General features: G+C 40.6%; 1 long non-coding RNA gene across 1 annotated transcript in view; it reads left to right on the plus strand.

Annotated features, from left to right (window-relative positions):
- The window catches only part of LOC112488264 (uncharacterized), a 116482-nt gene that overhangs the window by 65494 nt on the left and 35179 nt on the right, over positions 1–15809 (plus strand). The window contains exons 3-4 of the long non-coding RNA XR_003052132.1: positions 9466–9587; positions 12179–12214. This is a non-coding gene — a long non-coding RNA (uncharacterized LOC112488264). The remainder of the gene's footprint in view (positions 1–9465; positions 9588–12178; positions 12215–15809) is intronic.

Raw genomic sequence — 15809 nt, forward strand, 5'->3', positions numbered from 1 at the left:
ATGCCCCAGTAATAGTTGGTGAATTGTTAGTGCATGAGTTAAAACGACTACGACGGTTTGTTGACTTTTTCTTCTCTGTTCTTTTGTGTGGGGTTTATCTAAATACTCTGGATCTGTTTACTGCTCACAGGATAAAGTACTGCAGTGACTCAGTTCACTTTGAGAGTTAACATGTCTGTGGAACCATGTGGCAGGGCTTGGACACAGTAAATTTGAGTTTGATTCTTCCAACCAGATGTTGACTGTTTGTTTCTCGATTGTCCTGCATAGCTACTGCATCGATCACGTGCCAAAAGCCTGTTGGCGTTAAAAGTCATTGGCTTTAACTCGTCACCATCAGGATAACTTTGGAACAACACACTCTAAATAAATCAAAGCTTAAGCTTCAACCGTAACGGAAATATTTGGAGAATTCGTCTTAATTTACATTTAAACCCATTGTATCTATGCTGACCTGGTGAAGTTCACTTTTGCTACAGGTTGACTACAGTATGTATATCTCTCATATACGACCTCGGGACCACTGCTGTGTTTGGGGTGTTTATTTATTTATTTGTTTGACACGTAACCTGGAAAGTGTGTGGTGTTTAAAAAAAAAAAAAGGTGTTAGCATTTAAAATTCCACCTCTCTTACGTGGGCACCTCTTGTTCTCTGTGAATGACTCGGTTGTTTGTGTATCGCTGCTGGCAGCTTCGACCTCGGCCGCTGATCCCAAGGCACCAATAGACTGTTCGCTGGTCTGGAATCACACACACACACACATACAAATGTGTATTATGTAAGGTCGCAAAACTAGCAGTAAAATAAACGCAAAGATATAGACAATTAAATTCGTTTAGAAATTTAATTTGGACCAAAGCCTGATTTGTTTGTTGTTCTCTGACAGGAGTCAAAGAAAAAAACAACTTTTGACTTGATGCTGTGACAATCAGGACGTCAGTCGACACAGTCGTGACACCAACAGATGTTGTGTTTGACAATGTCGGTGTAGTTGGGTTGTTTTTACATGTGACTAACTTTTATTATACTTTATTGGGTTTTTTTCCCATCTGTGGTGTTTTATGTCAGTTAAAGTAAAAGTAAAATGGATGCTATGAATTAAACTACTATTTAGTTTAGGATTAGGACACATTGTCATGTTGTCCAGAAGGGTCTGGAATCAAACCACCTGAACGATCAATTGAAAAAGTGGTCTACCTTACCCACTGACCACAGCTGTGGCACTGAAAAGCTTTGCATTAGTTGAAAGTGATCTTTGTGAAGAGGTCCTTCTCTCTCTTGTCTTGCTGTGGAATTAAGCAGATGTGCGTACCTGCAAAATCAGTAAAGCCTGTGTGAACACATACACACATACACACAGACACAGTCTGACACAGACGCAGAGACAGAGACAAAGTCAGACAGGTATTAAACCCCCCCCGCCCCCCGCCCCCGTGTGGCCACCAACAGAATAATAAATAAGACAGGAAAACATTTTCAGGCAGAAGAACCTAAACTCACTCAGACTAATCCTTCTGCCGTTCCTGCAGACAGAATATCCCCATAACAACACACACACACACACACACACACACACACAGACACACACACGACGGCCCTGTTAAACCCAGTCTGTCTGCGTCGCTCTCTGTGGCTCTGACTGACTCTGGTCTGACTGGGTTTGGCTGCAACTTTTGTTTCTATGTAAAAAAAAAAAAAGAGAAAAAGGTGAAATAGGAGAATAATATTTCTTCAAATAAATCCTTACGATTTAGATTAGTCACAAATAAAAACAGGTGTGAAAATACCTGCTGTGACATATTCAGGAATAACATGATAACGATTACCGTATTTTCTGGACTATAAGTCACACATTTTTCCTCCCTTTGCTGAGCTTTCGACTTATACTCAGGTGCGGCTTATATAATAAAATATATAATTTGACATGTTTGTTATTTGCACACTGACAGCCACTAGAGGGCGCTAGTGTAACTTATACTCCGGAGCAACTTATGTATGTTTTTTTTCTTCTTCATTATCCATTTATTGGCCGGTGCGACTTATAGTCCTGAAAATACGGTAATCATCGATTAATCCACAGCTACTCTGCGATTATTCTGATTAAAACTTTAAATCGATTGAAGGGACATAAATGTTTCTAATGAAATGGAAAGCAGAGACTAGTCTGGAGGACAGGGTTCAGATTGGCCGGCTACAGGTCAAAGAGTCAGAAATGTGAGTTACAACGAAAGAGCCTGACAGACTGCTGTGAAATTTTAGGAGGCAACCTTTAGAAACTTTGGCCTTTTTACAACTAAGAACAGCTCATGTTTAACCTTGAACCACCGACCTGAGGTTCAATCACTCCTTAGGAAGTGTCTTCAGGTCAAGAGAGGTTCATGTTTCATGGCTACCTTTCATATATATATATTTTTTTTTTTTACTTCCACAGAAACAAGCTCAGCAGCATGTGTCCAAGGAAACAGTTATACCTTTGTTCATTCAGTCCAGCTGTCAGGACCGGTTCAGTAAAAAGTGTTAACATTGCGAGTCCTACATTGAAAAGTGCAGTATGTACCATTCAGAAACCCACAGTGGTTCTCCGGAACAGTGCTTGCTAAGCCTCTTCTTTTTTCAGAAAATTATTTATTTATTTATTTATTTATTCAGTGCAACACCGGTATATTAACTTTTTAAGTTTTAAACATGTCACTGGTTTTATTTATTCATTTATTTGCATTTAAAGATGGCAGTTCCTGTCAAATTCCTGCTAAAGATAATTGCTAAGTAAAATGTAAATTACGGCTCAAGGCCGCTTTCAGAAACATGCATGACAATTGGAAAGTCTGTGCGGAAAGAGTTTTTTATTATTATTATTATGTCTGTGAATCATCTTTTATTCGCATAAAAAATCACTTAAAACCTTGGCCAAAACAGCCGTGACACGTGTTGTGACAGAGCAGCACATCACGCAGACATGTAGACAGCACTAAAACTGCTGCTCATGCTGACTTCCTACTCATGATTCATGTCATACGCCTCTGCCTCCACCTCCACCTCCTCCACCTCCTGCTCCTGCAGCTCCTCGAGGCCACGGTGAACCAGGTGTGGTGTTCCTTTGAAGGAAAATAGAGAGGAGGAACATGACATCCATCATGCATTTCCATGAGACGAGTGTTAATTAGACGAGGAAACACCCGTTCAACATCCCTTCATATTAATTAAACAACACTGTTTTATTAACGCCCAGGATCCTGTGTAATAATTTAATTAACATCAGATGTTAGATAAGAAAATACATTTTCTCATTCCTTTTAATTATAGTACAATAATAATCAAGGTTCTCCCAAATGGATTTATTCTACCATTAATTTAAATACAAACTGTGAAATACTATCTATACTATGGGTAGTATTTATTCAACTAAACAAAGTAGCCATTAGAGATATTTCTACCATTACTGTGTGCAAGAATAGTGTTTTAATTTGATTATACTGGGAGTATGTCACTGCCTCCTGTTCCCCTGTAGGGGTTGCTCTAATTGCAGCTTAGGTTGAATTTGCCGGTTCAATTTCATTTTGCATTTTCATGCTCTTCTGAAGGAATACTTGTTAGGAATCCATTGGAAGAATTGATTGACTTTTCAATTGCAGAGAGGCAGCGAGGTAATAAAACCCTTCCAATTTAATGAGCTTAACTGAAACTGTAAATTATGTTTATAATTTCCTCTGGTGTCGATGAGAGAAGAGAGGGCAGAGCGTGGTTATAGATATATCAGTGTCAATATTGCAGTGTAGTATTTCAGTGTGCCCTCAGTGGGGTTCCTGGATGAGCAGGTCTACTCTCTTTACAGCTACAGAATGTACGAAAGTCATCTTTGAAATTTCCAGTGTTGAAGAAGAAAACTCGAAGAAAGTCTTGGTTATTCTTAGGAGACCACTGCTTCATGTACCAGACGAAAAACCTTTTTGTAAAGAGCATGTTTTTTTTTCTCTTGACTCAGTGTTTCTTCTGCTACCAGATGTCAAAATATCCATGAAGTCTGTGTGCACACCTACACAGACAAAACGAGACAAATGTTTCAGTCAGAGGAGTAAAGTACCACAGGTAAACAGAGGTGCTCTGTCTGAGAACAATCACATTCCCAGACCCAGGGCTGTTACACTGCTCTGTACTGTCACAAATGACCAGAAATTTAATATTTACATTTCTTTAATCCCTAAATTGATAAAATATACATTTCTTTTTCCATTGCTTGCGGTAACATTTGAGTAAATCTAAACCATACATGATGAAAAAGTATCATGCAAACCTCCACTCATATAAACCCATGTACACATGTATACTGGCGGTGGAAAACCACATGCACGCAGGGACACTTATGCACTGAAACATAGCTGGGCTTTATTGGGAACAGGGTTAGTGGTCTGTACGTTGAGCGGCGTTTTGAGAGTAGCTAATGTCAGAGCTGGACTAAAACAGTCTCTGTTGAAACACCCCCACCCCCACCACACACCTTTTATCGCTCCTTTCCGACACGCACACCTGTTTTGACACCCATATCTGTAGCTGAAGCTTTGAGGAGATAACCGTCGAATCCATGGATGCGTGCAGGTTCATCTTCGTATCGAAGAAAAATGACATGGTCTGGAAAGTTCCGCTGAGCAACAGACAAATCATTTTCTTCTCTGCAGGCAAACACAAAAGTGAATTTTGTGTCTGGCCGGACGCAGATATCGAACTATTTGCCGTTTAGATGGAGTTTTAAATTTTTTGTATAGTCGGACAAAAGAAGACGCTGATTCGATCTGGGAGAGGAGCGGCGAAAAAGGGCGATTGCTGGAGCAAATCTAAACAGAGACAGATGCACATTTAGAGCAGAAAACATTTGGTTATTAGAGGAAAAAGGAGAAAGAAGGCAATAAGTCAACAAGTTCGATTGAAAGGGGGGAAAAGGGAGAAAATTATTATTCTCCTCGTGTGCAGTTTGAGAGCTAACCGTGGGAGGTGGGAGGTGGAAGGTGGGGGGGCAGGCAACTAGGGGCATTTTAACATCAAAGAAAGAGATGGTTATGAGTTTGACCTCTCCAGAGGAGGTCAACAGGGGTAAGCCCCTGACATCTGTAAAAATACAGTTACTCACAAACGTCTTTAATAAACACAGACCCAAACAGAAGCACCCGCAGTGGAATAAACGCAGCGAACGTGTCCCATCTTTGTACATTAACCAAACTGAGGTGGTCCCACTTTATTTTTTATTAGATATCAGAGTGAGTTTGGAATGATCCCACAAGGCAATAACACGCTCACACTCACAAAGTAAATGCACACCTCAGACAAGTGTCACCTTCACTTTAATTGAGAAACTGCAGCTTAACTCTGCTGCGTTTATTAGTATTCTGCTGCGCTGCGGCTTCGCTGTTAGGAAGTCATATCAGTATAACCATCAGAACTGGAGAGCAGAATACAGAATGACTTCTAACAGCGTCAATAAAGCCACATTCAGCTCCACTGGAAGCGCAGCAGTCGGGGAAAACAAAGAAGGACACTTTCATTTCCTGCAGACAACACCACACGCGGATGTGTTGTTATTTGCGTTTCTGAATGATTCCATTCTCCAGATTAAGGGAATTTTGATGCCCTCTGATTTTGCCTAGCTGCATCCATAAGCTCTGGCTGTAGTTAATTAACTACCACTGTGATAACAAATAAATGTGATTGCCTTTGTTGCCGGGCAGACAATGTCTTCAAACATCACACGCTCAAGGAACCCAATAGAACAGGTTAGGGAGGAAGAACCCACCGTTACTGACTACCTTGTTTTGGAAGAACAAATGGCAAAGTTTCAGTAAATTATTCTGCACAAATTTATTCGATGAATATTTGATATCCTTTTTTTTTTTTTTTTTTGCAATGTTTACACAGAGGAGAGATTATCTTCCCTCCTGTGTGATAGCTTCCAAGTCTCTGCTGTAAACCAATTCCTGTGGATATTTTTTTAATCAAATGTTAGAATTGAAACTATACTTTTTGGCTTGTTTTTACCTGTTATTGCTAAATTACACTTCTGGCTTTCAGATAATTTGCTTATGATTTTAGGCCAGTGGCATTTGCTCTAGGACAGCAAGGGAAGCTAGACTTCCTCTAAAATGTCATGCATATCCTGTTTGAATGTCAATTCTGTCATTAAATTATCTGCGATAATTTGAAATTTATCTTGAATAATCTGATGACGTCTTTTTGGGTTACTGTAGAATTTGGGTGTATTAAACCCTGTTGAAGCTCAGCTTTAGTCGTCTTCTATGATCATCGTTTTCTTCTCCTGTGAAACCTAGATGCTGATTTGTCAAATGGGACAAAGATGGAAACCAAGCTTTGGATTTAGTGGACCAGTAGTCAGCCAAAAAATTGGAGTTCTTCATAATAATCGGATGAAATATTCACATTTATTCTGGACAGATTCTTAGATTGAAATGTATTTGGATATTTATCCGTACACAGTCAGATGTGTATATTACAACAACTGTACAACATTTTACCTTATGCTCCTCTTTACAAACACATTCAGTTCTGTTTACACCTGTCCAACAAGTAACTGGACTGTGGAAAAACATAAATACAGCACACAAACACACGGTCTGCTTTTCATGCATTGTGAGGACTTCACGTAGGCATAATGCGTTCCCGAAAGTTTGGGGTACAGTTAATTTCAGCCCTTCCTCAAACCCATTCAGGATCTAATTCTAATCAAAACTAAATCTTTAACCTCGTATACTCTCTTTCCTGGTCCGATCCGACACTGTGAGTGTCCCCACACTCACAGTGTGTACCCACTTTGGTACGTTTTACCAAAGAGATGTCCCCACAATGATAGCTATACTTAGAACACACACATACACATATACACACTTTTCCTGGTCCTTATTTATGCCTCCCAGCTGTCAGCCTACTAACCTGAGTTACATCACAGCTCGTAGACATCTGGGTATGCTTTACATTACACAAACACCCTCATGTACTTGTTCGTGCACGCTCACCATACACATCAGTATAGATGTCTGTACACGGGCCTGGGGAGGGCTAGATCAAATTAGCATCTGTGCATCTGTCAAATGAATCAGCAGATACAGGCTACAGCGCCCGGCTAGCTGGCTAACAAATTCTGTTTATCTAATCTGTCCCTACATGTTCAGACTGAATAAGCAGAGCCATTTGTCTTAGAGAGTCCTGTCCCCAAAAGCCCACCACGACCAGAGCAGTTCCACATCCTGGATGATAATTGGTGAATGTTGTAAGGTGACAGAAACAGTTCCAGTGAAGAAGAGCAGCACTCTATAAGCAATTAGTAAGTACTAAGGACCATGAGAATGGTTATTATGGAAACCAAGTCCAGACGCCACAATCCCAAGGTCCACAATCAGGTTACATTTAAAAAAAATACTTTATTTGAGGTATGTTGTATTATTTAGGGTAAATTGCCACCAATAACACTTTAGTTGCAGGATTAGTTGCAAATCTCTTTCATTTATTTTTTCATTCTTTTGGGGAGCTGTCCATGTTGTATTGCTCTTGTAATGCTATTCTGAGCACATTTACAGGCTGAAAGCTCAGTCTAATTACTAGCCTTTTATATTTGGTTTTCCTCTGCTGGGCTGCGTTGTATCTGTGCCGTCTTCTACTGTTAACGGCAGCGTGTCGGACGGTGATGTTGAAAGTGTCGGTGAGAGGTTTTCCAATGGTCCACGGTAGTCTGAAAAATAGTGATGTTCAAGGTGAGAAAGTCGATTTGCTTAGAATCTTGTTAGATGTGACGTCTTGTTAAGATGGGATGAGATGAGGTGTGTACCTTCTACACGCTGTCAAACTGTCCACACAGGGACTGTGCACGAGCCACTCGGCACATCGGAGATTTTGCTCATCATTTTTCTTTCACACTGCGGCCAATTTTGTGCAGAAATGGCACATTTTTCTCTGTGTATGTGGAGTTTCTGCAGGTACCAGGTTTTTCTAATGCAGTCCGGAAACATGTAGAACCGACACTACATAATTGTAGACATAAAATAAAATCGATCATAAGGGGAATGACTGTTGGACTAGTTTCCTGTTCCACATTCTGAGCAGGTCACCTGTTCAGGGCTGAGGACGGTGGGTTTTGACCAAGCAACTTTAACAAGCACTAACTGTAAAGAATGACACAGTGCTGCAGCACAGGCGCCCTGCTGTTGAAAGAAGAAGAAAAAAAAACAATAAAAGTGAAAAATGCTAACTGTAAGACAATGCTGTGATGGTCTGAGCTCTATGGTAGGAATTCACTGGAGCAGCTGCTCAGCAAGTAATAATCCAGGGGTGTAGTCGTAGTCTGTAATCTGAATGTGTTTAATTGTGGAAGGGATCTGGAAAACATCTGACTACCACTCGGTGAATGCTGCCTGGGCTTTGTCAGTGAGGATACTGGAGCAGCACATGGATACACTGTCCCCTGGAGCACATGCTCTCTTTAACACAGGGTTTCATGAAAAGACTTTTGAAACCGTTTGACTCTGAATAGCTTTTGTCTGGAATAATGTAGAGCAACCGTGGCTAAAGTTAGCCGGAGGCGTGAGACAACTCAACCTGAGTGAGATAAACAAACAAAGAGCAATAATTGGACCATAACAATGAGTTGGGTTTTCACATTCACTCACTGTTTCCAGCAATTGCACTCACTTTAATACAGACACGCTTTGTAATGTTAACAAATTGCCTTGACACCTTTAGCAAATGCGAGCACAACAATGGCCCTTAATGTGGAGGAAGAGCAAAAATTAATTAGCATAAACGTATTTTAGCAAGTAATACACATAACACAAAAGAAAAAAATAAATAGATTAAAAAAACCTCTCATTTCAAGGAGCTACCAGAGAGGTGGTAGAGTGTGATGTGGCCAGGTTTTATCCTCTCAACATCAAAGTGGGTTCTCACCCTGGGTGAGTGTTTGTGTGTGAGTCACGGTGAACTTGTGTGTACTATATGTGTTTATTTGATAAGAGAGTTGTCGCAGTGAGTCGACACTTAAAAGTCAAACTTCCTTCCTGTCTGAGAGATATCACAGACCAGCAAAATAATTAAACACACACACACACACACACACACACATGGGTTCACACACACACATACTTTGGCTCTCCAAGTGTCGCCTCCATAATCAGTGCAATGACTTGATGCATACTGCCAGGATAGTCCTGAAATGTTTGGTGATTTTCTGCTAACTTTCCTGTCTTCTGTGGACCGGTGCTCATACTGCGCACATTTGTACAATCTCACGCTATCCAAAACGGAACAACTGCCCTCAACACCCTGCTCCGGGGCATTCTGCTTTGCTTTAATGTATCAGGGACAATGCTGACCTCAGCTGGACCAAAATAGTTACTGCTGTAGTTAGTTTATGCCCTTTGTAAAAATGCATCAGGCTTCAAAGACTGGATTTTGTGTTGTTTCCTCCTCAGACACAACTTTGAAGGCGTCCACCGAGGGTCAGACAGACTGGAAGGGAAGAGAAGAAACGGACGCTTGACGTAAGGCAGTGCAGCAGACAGACGAGCAGGTGGAGAGAAGAGTCATCAGCAAGGTAAACACGTCAAGTCATTTGAATCTCTCGAGTCCAAATCAGCAAAACACAAATGTCGTCTTCTTGGCGAACATCACAACGATGTCATGGAAAATGACATTTTCACCCAGAAACATTAAAGTATATAATTAGTTAATTAAGGTTCTCCCGACATGGTTGGGTGAAACCATGACTCATACAAAAGTATGAGTCATTTGTGTACTCTCACATAGTAAGAATCCTACACAGTACTTTAGATTGGGTTTAAATGTATAAACATTAAACAGGTTGGCCGTTACATATGGGTTGTATCGCTCTGTGGACAACAAAGTTACAGCGTGTACAATCATTTACCAAGTTACAAAGCCAGCTGAACAGAAAGTGAGCAGAGCTTTTACACCTGTAGCATATTTTCATGTATTCATAAACACAGTAAACACCAACGTGACTCAGTGAAGTGTAACCACCACATCTATCCACTACGGCATCGTACTGTGACGAGACATTAAGTCCATGTTCAGCACGTTGGCGTCTTCAGGTGCTGCTCGTAACGTGACAGAACAGAATCCAATCTTCAGATCCAGACCCAGAGGTTGCAGCCGTCGGCCTTGGCCACAGCTGGGGGTGAAAAAGAAAAAAGGGGGAGACAAGGATAGGGACAGGGACAGAGGAGAGACACCAGGAGAGGATATGCAACACTACAATGAACAAGCCAGAAAAATAAACAGCGGAAATCAAAGAGAAAGAAATGGAAGGATTGAAGCATCGCAAGTTTTAATTAATTAGAGTTTGAAAACAGTACGGCTCTGACACTGACACTCACTCCTTGTTGTTTGAAAGGCAGTTAATGATGTAACATTTCCACTCGGCTACGCCCACGCTCAGACACCAAGACGTGCAGAAACCAGCAGACGCAGTGAACCACTCCTCACCTTTTTCTCTGCCTTTTTAATAACACGACGTTGGTAAATACTCCTCAGAGCAAAGTAAACTGAGAAGTGAGGGGAGAGGAGAGGAAAGAAGGAGAGGAAATAAGAGGAGAGGAGAGGAGACGGGATGAGAGGAGAAATGTTAAAGTGAAGTAAGAAGATGGGATGAGAGGAAAGGAGGAGAGGAGAAATGTTAAAGTGAAGTAAGGAAAGTGGGAGAAATAAAAAAAGTTACTCAAGGTGAAGAATCTAGATGAGGTGGAGATAGACTGTAGCAGAGGAGACCAGAAAGGAGCAGGATGCAAATAAAAGGAAAAGGTGAAGGATGAGAATCAGAAGGAGGAGGAGGAGGAGGAGGAAAAGAGCCAAAAAATATGCGTATTGAAGTGCAGTGGAGAGGAGAGAGACAGAGACAGACAAAAAGTGAGCAGAATAAAGGCGCTGTGACCTCACATGCTCGACTGCAACGACGCTTTGAAGATCATTTCAAGGTGATTAGATAAGAGCAAAATCATTCATAGGAACAGAGGAGGTGGGAGGGAGGTGGTGGGGGGGGGTGGAATAAATGAAGTTAAAACTGAGATGGAAAAGATAAGGTAGAATAAATTAAGAAAAAAAATAACAGGTGAGGGAGATGACGGGTGGAGGGAGGGGGGGGCAGAGGGGGCAGTAATAAAAATGGTGCCTTTTCTCAGGGAGGTGGTGTCAGCATGACTGACCACAACCAAGGGTCATGTCGGGACTCAATCTTCTTTTATTAAAGTGGGTGGGTGGGTGTAGCAATAGTGGGGGGGGGGTGATATTTGTGTAAGAATGTTGAAAACGCTTCTGGGCATTTCGTCTTTGCCGTCGTACTTTCACGAATGTAACCATCCTCAATGAACTGAAGAAAGAGCAGAGCAGTGGGGGAGGGGGCAAACGAGGAGAGAGGGTGAGAGAGAGAGAGAGAGAGGAGGTGGGGAGGTGGTGGTGAAGGCTGCAGAGAAAATGATTCAGTGACTCAAGCTGTGAGGTGTGTGTGTGTGTGTGTGAGTGAGTCTTCGAGCATGTGTCTGTGTGTGCGGGGTGGGGGGGTGGAGTGGGGGGGGTGTTATGGCACACAGGCATGATTACGTGTTTAGTGCACGGTGTATCAGCAGACATGCAGAAAGGCTTGTGTTCCAGTGCAGACTGGTACATGCAAATGTGTGTGTGTGTGTGTGTGTGTGTGTGTGTGTGCGTTGGCAGAAGTGATTAACTACAAGCAGCCTGCCAGCCAATAAACAGCCAGCAAGGCTGCGTTCCATACCTTGATGAGTTCTCCTTATCTGTCTGCCCCTCCACACTCCTCCCACCCTGCATCCTTTATTTGCTCTGCTGTACATTATCTCCGTCACTCGTCCTCCCCATGTCCTGTTATCAGTCATCTGTCCTCGTCCACTTGTTCTCTGTTGACAGTTCCTTAGCTCATCTACGCTGAGGCTAATTAGAACAGATGGGGAATTAAAGCAGAAAAGTCTTTTTAGATATAAACATCAATAATAGTAATAATAATAATAACGAGAAGAACCGACACTGTGGGTCTGTTGTTTGATTGACCGAGGTTAGAATTGTTAACTCTTTAACTGCCATTCATGATGGTTAATGTGATCTTGTATGTAATTATCCATAAGAAATGCTAAAAATTGTATTATTTTTATTTAGGTTTAGAAGAGGACTGAGGACCAGGACCTTGATAAGGTAATTATGGTTTTTTACTACAAACCCAAAAAAAACCCTAACCCTAACCTCCCCCCTCACTGATAATAGTTAAATTAACCAAGATTAAATGTTCACCAGGCCTCTAATTAATTAAAAAAAATATTTTATTGTGTCCTACCAACAACAAATGTTCCATGATCCACGGGAAGAAATGAGTTAACACACTGGTTTCTTTTCGGTCTTGTTGAGAGAGGTCACGTTCAGCTCAGAGATACAAGGTTGATACTATTTCTGTCTTCAGTAACAAGTCATTTATTTTTGCCTCTGGTTGTGTAAGGGTTATTTTTGGTCCCTGTGCATTCACTCATTCAAGCCTCTGTTCAGCCGGCCTCTCTGATTCACAGGTATTTTTGATGTGTTACAAGAAGGGCTCAAATTCCTAGTCTGATCACAGGGTAGCTGTGGATGAATCACGATTAATCACGATTAATCGTGATTGTAGTTTGTCAAAGTTCCTTCAACTTAATCAGTCAACATTGTAAAATACAACAAACATATTGTTGGAACAAAGAGACAATTAATGGCAGGTGGATTTTTAGTTTTTAGAAGCTGAAATAAAAGAACCGGCATGGGATTGTATTTTTAAACGTAAAAAGAATAATTGCGGGCGATAATAACTCAGTGCCCTGAGTTTCTTGTTGTTCAATCAAGTGGGTAAAATATGTCATTCAGAGTGTGTCATGACTCTCGGTTCTTCTTCGAGCGAGTTTCTTCTCTTCTGAGTGACATGAATGCTGCAGAACAGCACCAGCAAATAATCCTGATCTGGTTCTGTACATGAGTTTTGAGCATGGACTGATTTAATCTTTTCACACAAAGAAGAGAGAACACTCAGCTGGAGATGAGCTTTAAAAAAAATCCATTAAAGCATATTTGGATAAAAGGGATCTGCGTAACCGTTCCAACCCATTCATTATCATTTCAGCACTGAATGTGTTTTAAAATAACCTCAATCACTCTGGCCGTGTTCAACAAACACAATATGTTCAGCTAATGTGATGAGCTGACGATGCACTGGCTCTGTTTCCTTCTCAGGGCAACTGTGTGCACGTGTTGACGTCAAAGTAAAAGAACACCTGGTCATGACTCCAACTCTTGCCTCCTAATGTGCAACCTGCCATTAATTGCATTAACTGCAGTTAGATCTAGTTAATAGGATTAAAGCAAGGACGTGGTGTAGGAGACATAAATCCGCTCTGGAAGTCGGCCACAAATTTGGTTGCTTCATATCTCACAGGGTCTCCTTGGCCAGCTGGCAGAGGCTGCTGGTCTGTGATGATTTACACTAATGTCTCCCCGTTTTGCTGCAGCTGTGACTTCGGCAATTGTACGACATATGCAGTGTAGCAAGAGAGCTAAAAGCTAATCCACAGCAAACGCTGTTTTCCGTCAGAATGGTTTAAGTTTTCAATTTATTGACTCTGCTTTTTTATTTATGTAAAATATATTATTTAAATGTATGTATGTATAAATATATATTCATATATATATATTTATGCAAATATATAATACTGTGTTTATATCTTATATATGTGTATATACTACAACATAAGCTATAAATGTAATCTTAATGAATGTGAGCAGCACCTTAAGCACCTTCAGTTTTTTTGTTTGTTTGTTTTTTTTGGTTTTTTTTTGGCAAATTACATCATTTCTGAACCCAGAGCCTGTAGAGAGGCTTTGATCTTTTTTTTTTTTTTTTTTTTTAAGACAGAGCTGTCTTTTTCTGCAAGAAGGTTAATTCTGCCACGGCTGAAAAAGACGTTTCAAGTTAGAACTAATTACAGCTTAACAGAATCAAAACAAAAAAAGAGACCAAAACACAGTCTCTACTTCACATCTCTGTTGACAGAGTCGTTTTTTTTTTTTCTCTACTCATATTATATTCGCTCGTCGACTGTAAATGAAGTCCCTGCTCTTGATGCCAACTGAGTTTCTGTGAGGCCACGCTGATCCTTAATCAGTTCAGTGGAACTCTCTACAGGTGTTCTTAATGTACTGGAGGAGTTGCTTTTGCTAAAGATAAGTTTTCCGTGACCTTCGCTATTGCATGCAACCTTCTCATGGCTGTGTGGGTTTCTATTATACAGTTATGTTCACAAAGTAAAAACAAAGTCGAACTGACCACAAGCCAATAGACATCTGTGTCAAATTAAAAATCATTAAAATCCCTGAATCCAGTCATGCACAACATTGACCATGATCTTTGTAAATTGTAAAATACTGATATTTTTATTTTTCAAAAATGCAGCAGTAATGTTATATGCTTTGAGACAATCCAGCCATCAGCTGAGTTGATTAAACCCAAGTGAAAAGAAAAATATCCAAACAATCAAACGTTTCATTTTGTAAAAGTCCTTCGCTTTCAGCTTTTACATTTTTAACACTTTTATTTTAAGACAACTAACTGAAATCTCAGATGACCATGTGATGACAGGATAAATAGGCCTCACTGCAGCGAAGCAGCATGGAGTCACACAGGTGAGGCTGGGGTGGGAGACAGAGAGGACCAGACAGGACAAAGGGCCAGGGCTGGGACGGGAAGAAGACACAGGACAAAAAAAAAGAAATTAAAAAAAGGAAAGTTTTAACCTCAGAATAAGACCTTTGGTATTTTTTAAACTTTTTTTACGTCCTTATTTGAAACCAGATGTAAGGAGTTTGACCATTTGTCATCTTTAGTGGCTTCTATTTCAGCGCCGTGCTGTACGTCTGTCTGCTGCAGTACGTGATGCATCTCTTCTTAATACTCTGAGCGCTGGCTGTGCTTTAAATGGTCACAGAAACCGATAGCTGTTGTAGAAAAGAAAAGGAAATAAAGCTAGTCCTTGTTCTTACTTTTTTAGCATCATCTAGATTTTACTGACGCTGCACTTAAAGGGTTTAAAGGTTTAAATTGCTGTATATTCAGAGGCGTACCATGTAATCTCAGGTATCAGATTAGAGCAGATCGTTGTCTTTGTAAACTGATCTTTTGTGACAGGTTTTGTCAAATTTGAACATTTGCAGGAGCCGTTATCAGTAACATTAAAGTTCCCGGCCTGTTTTGCAGGTGTGGAATAATGCTTTCAATTAAATGCCAAAAATAGTGTCTGCAAAAATGCTGACTTCAGTCTATTCAAAATGCATTTTTTTATCAACTTGTTGACATGGCCTATATTTTTACTCGTAAGGCAATTTTAGGCAGATTTTCATTGTTTTTTTACAGTATGTCTCAGACATGTAGTATATATGGCTGTAGATCACAGGCTGCTGTAGTCATGACTGAAGAACTGAGGTGAGCAGAAAAAAACCAGCACCTCGCCAAAGTAAAAGTCTATGGACAGATAACTGCTGTTTGTTCTTGCATTTAAACTACACACACACACACAATTATTCATAATTGTGTGGGGTTTTTTTTGTTGGTTTTTTTTGCTGCAAGGCTGTGTGTTGTGTATCATTTTGCTGCCACTCATTGACCTTTAACCTGTTTGAAAAAGCGTTGAAGAGATTATTCAAACATCATCTGGGCGAATATACGTATCAAAACTGCTGGAAATGTCCTTCAATGACATTGAAAATGTAAGCTTAAAAA

Source organism: Cynoglossus semilaevis, chromosome 16 (assembly GCF_000523025.1).
Source record: "Cynoglossus semilaevis isolate Cse_v1.0 chromosome 16, Cse_v1.0, whole genome shotgun sequence".
In the NCBI taxonomy this organism is placed as follows: domain Eukaryota; kingdom Metazoa; phylum Chordata; class Actinopteri; order Pleuronectiformes; family Cynoglossidae; genus Cynoglossus; species Cynoglossus semilaevis.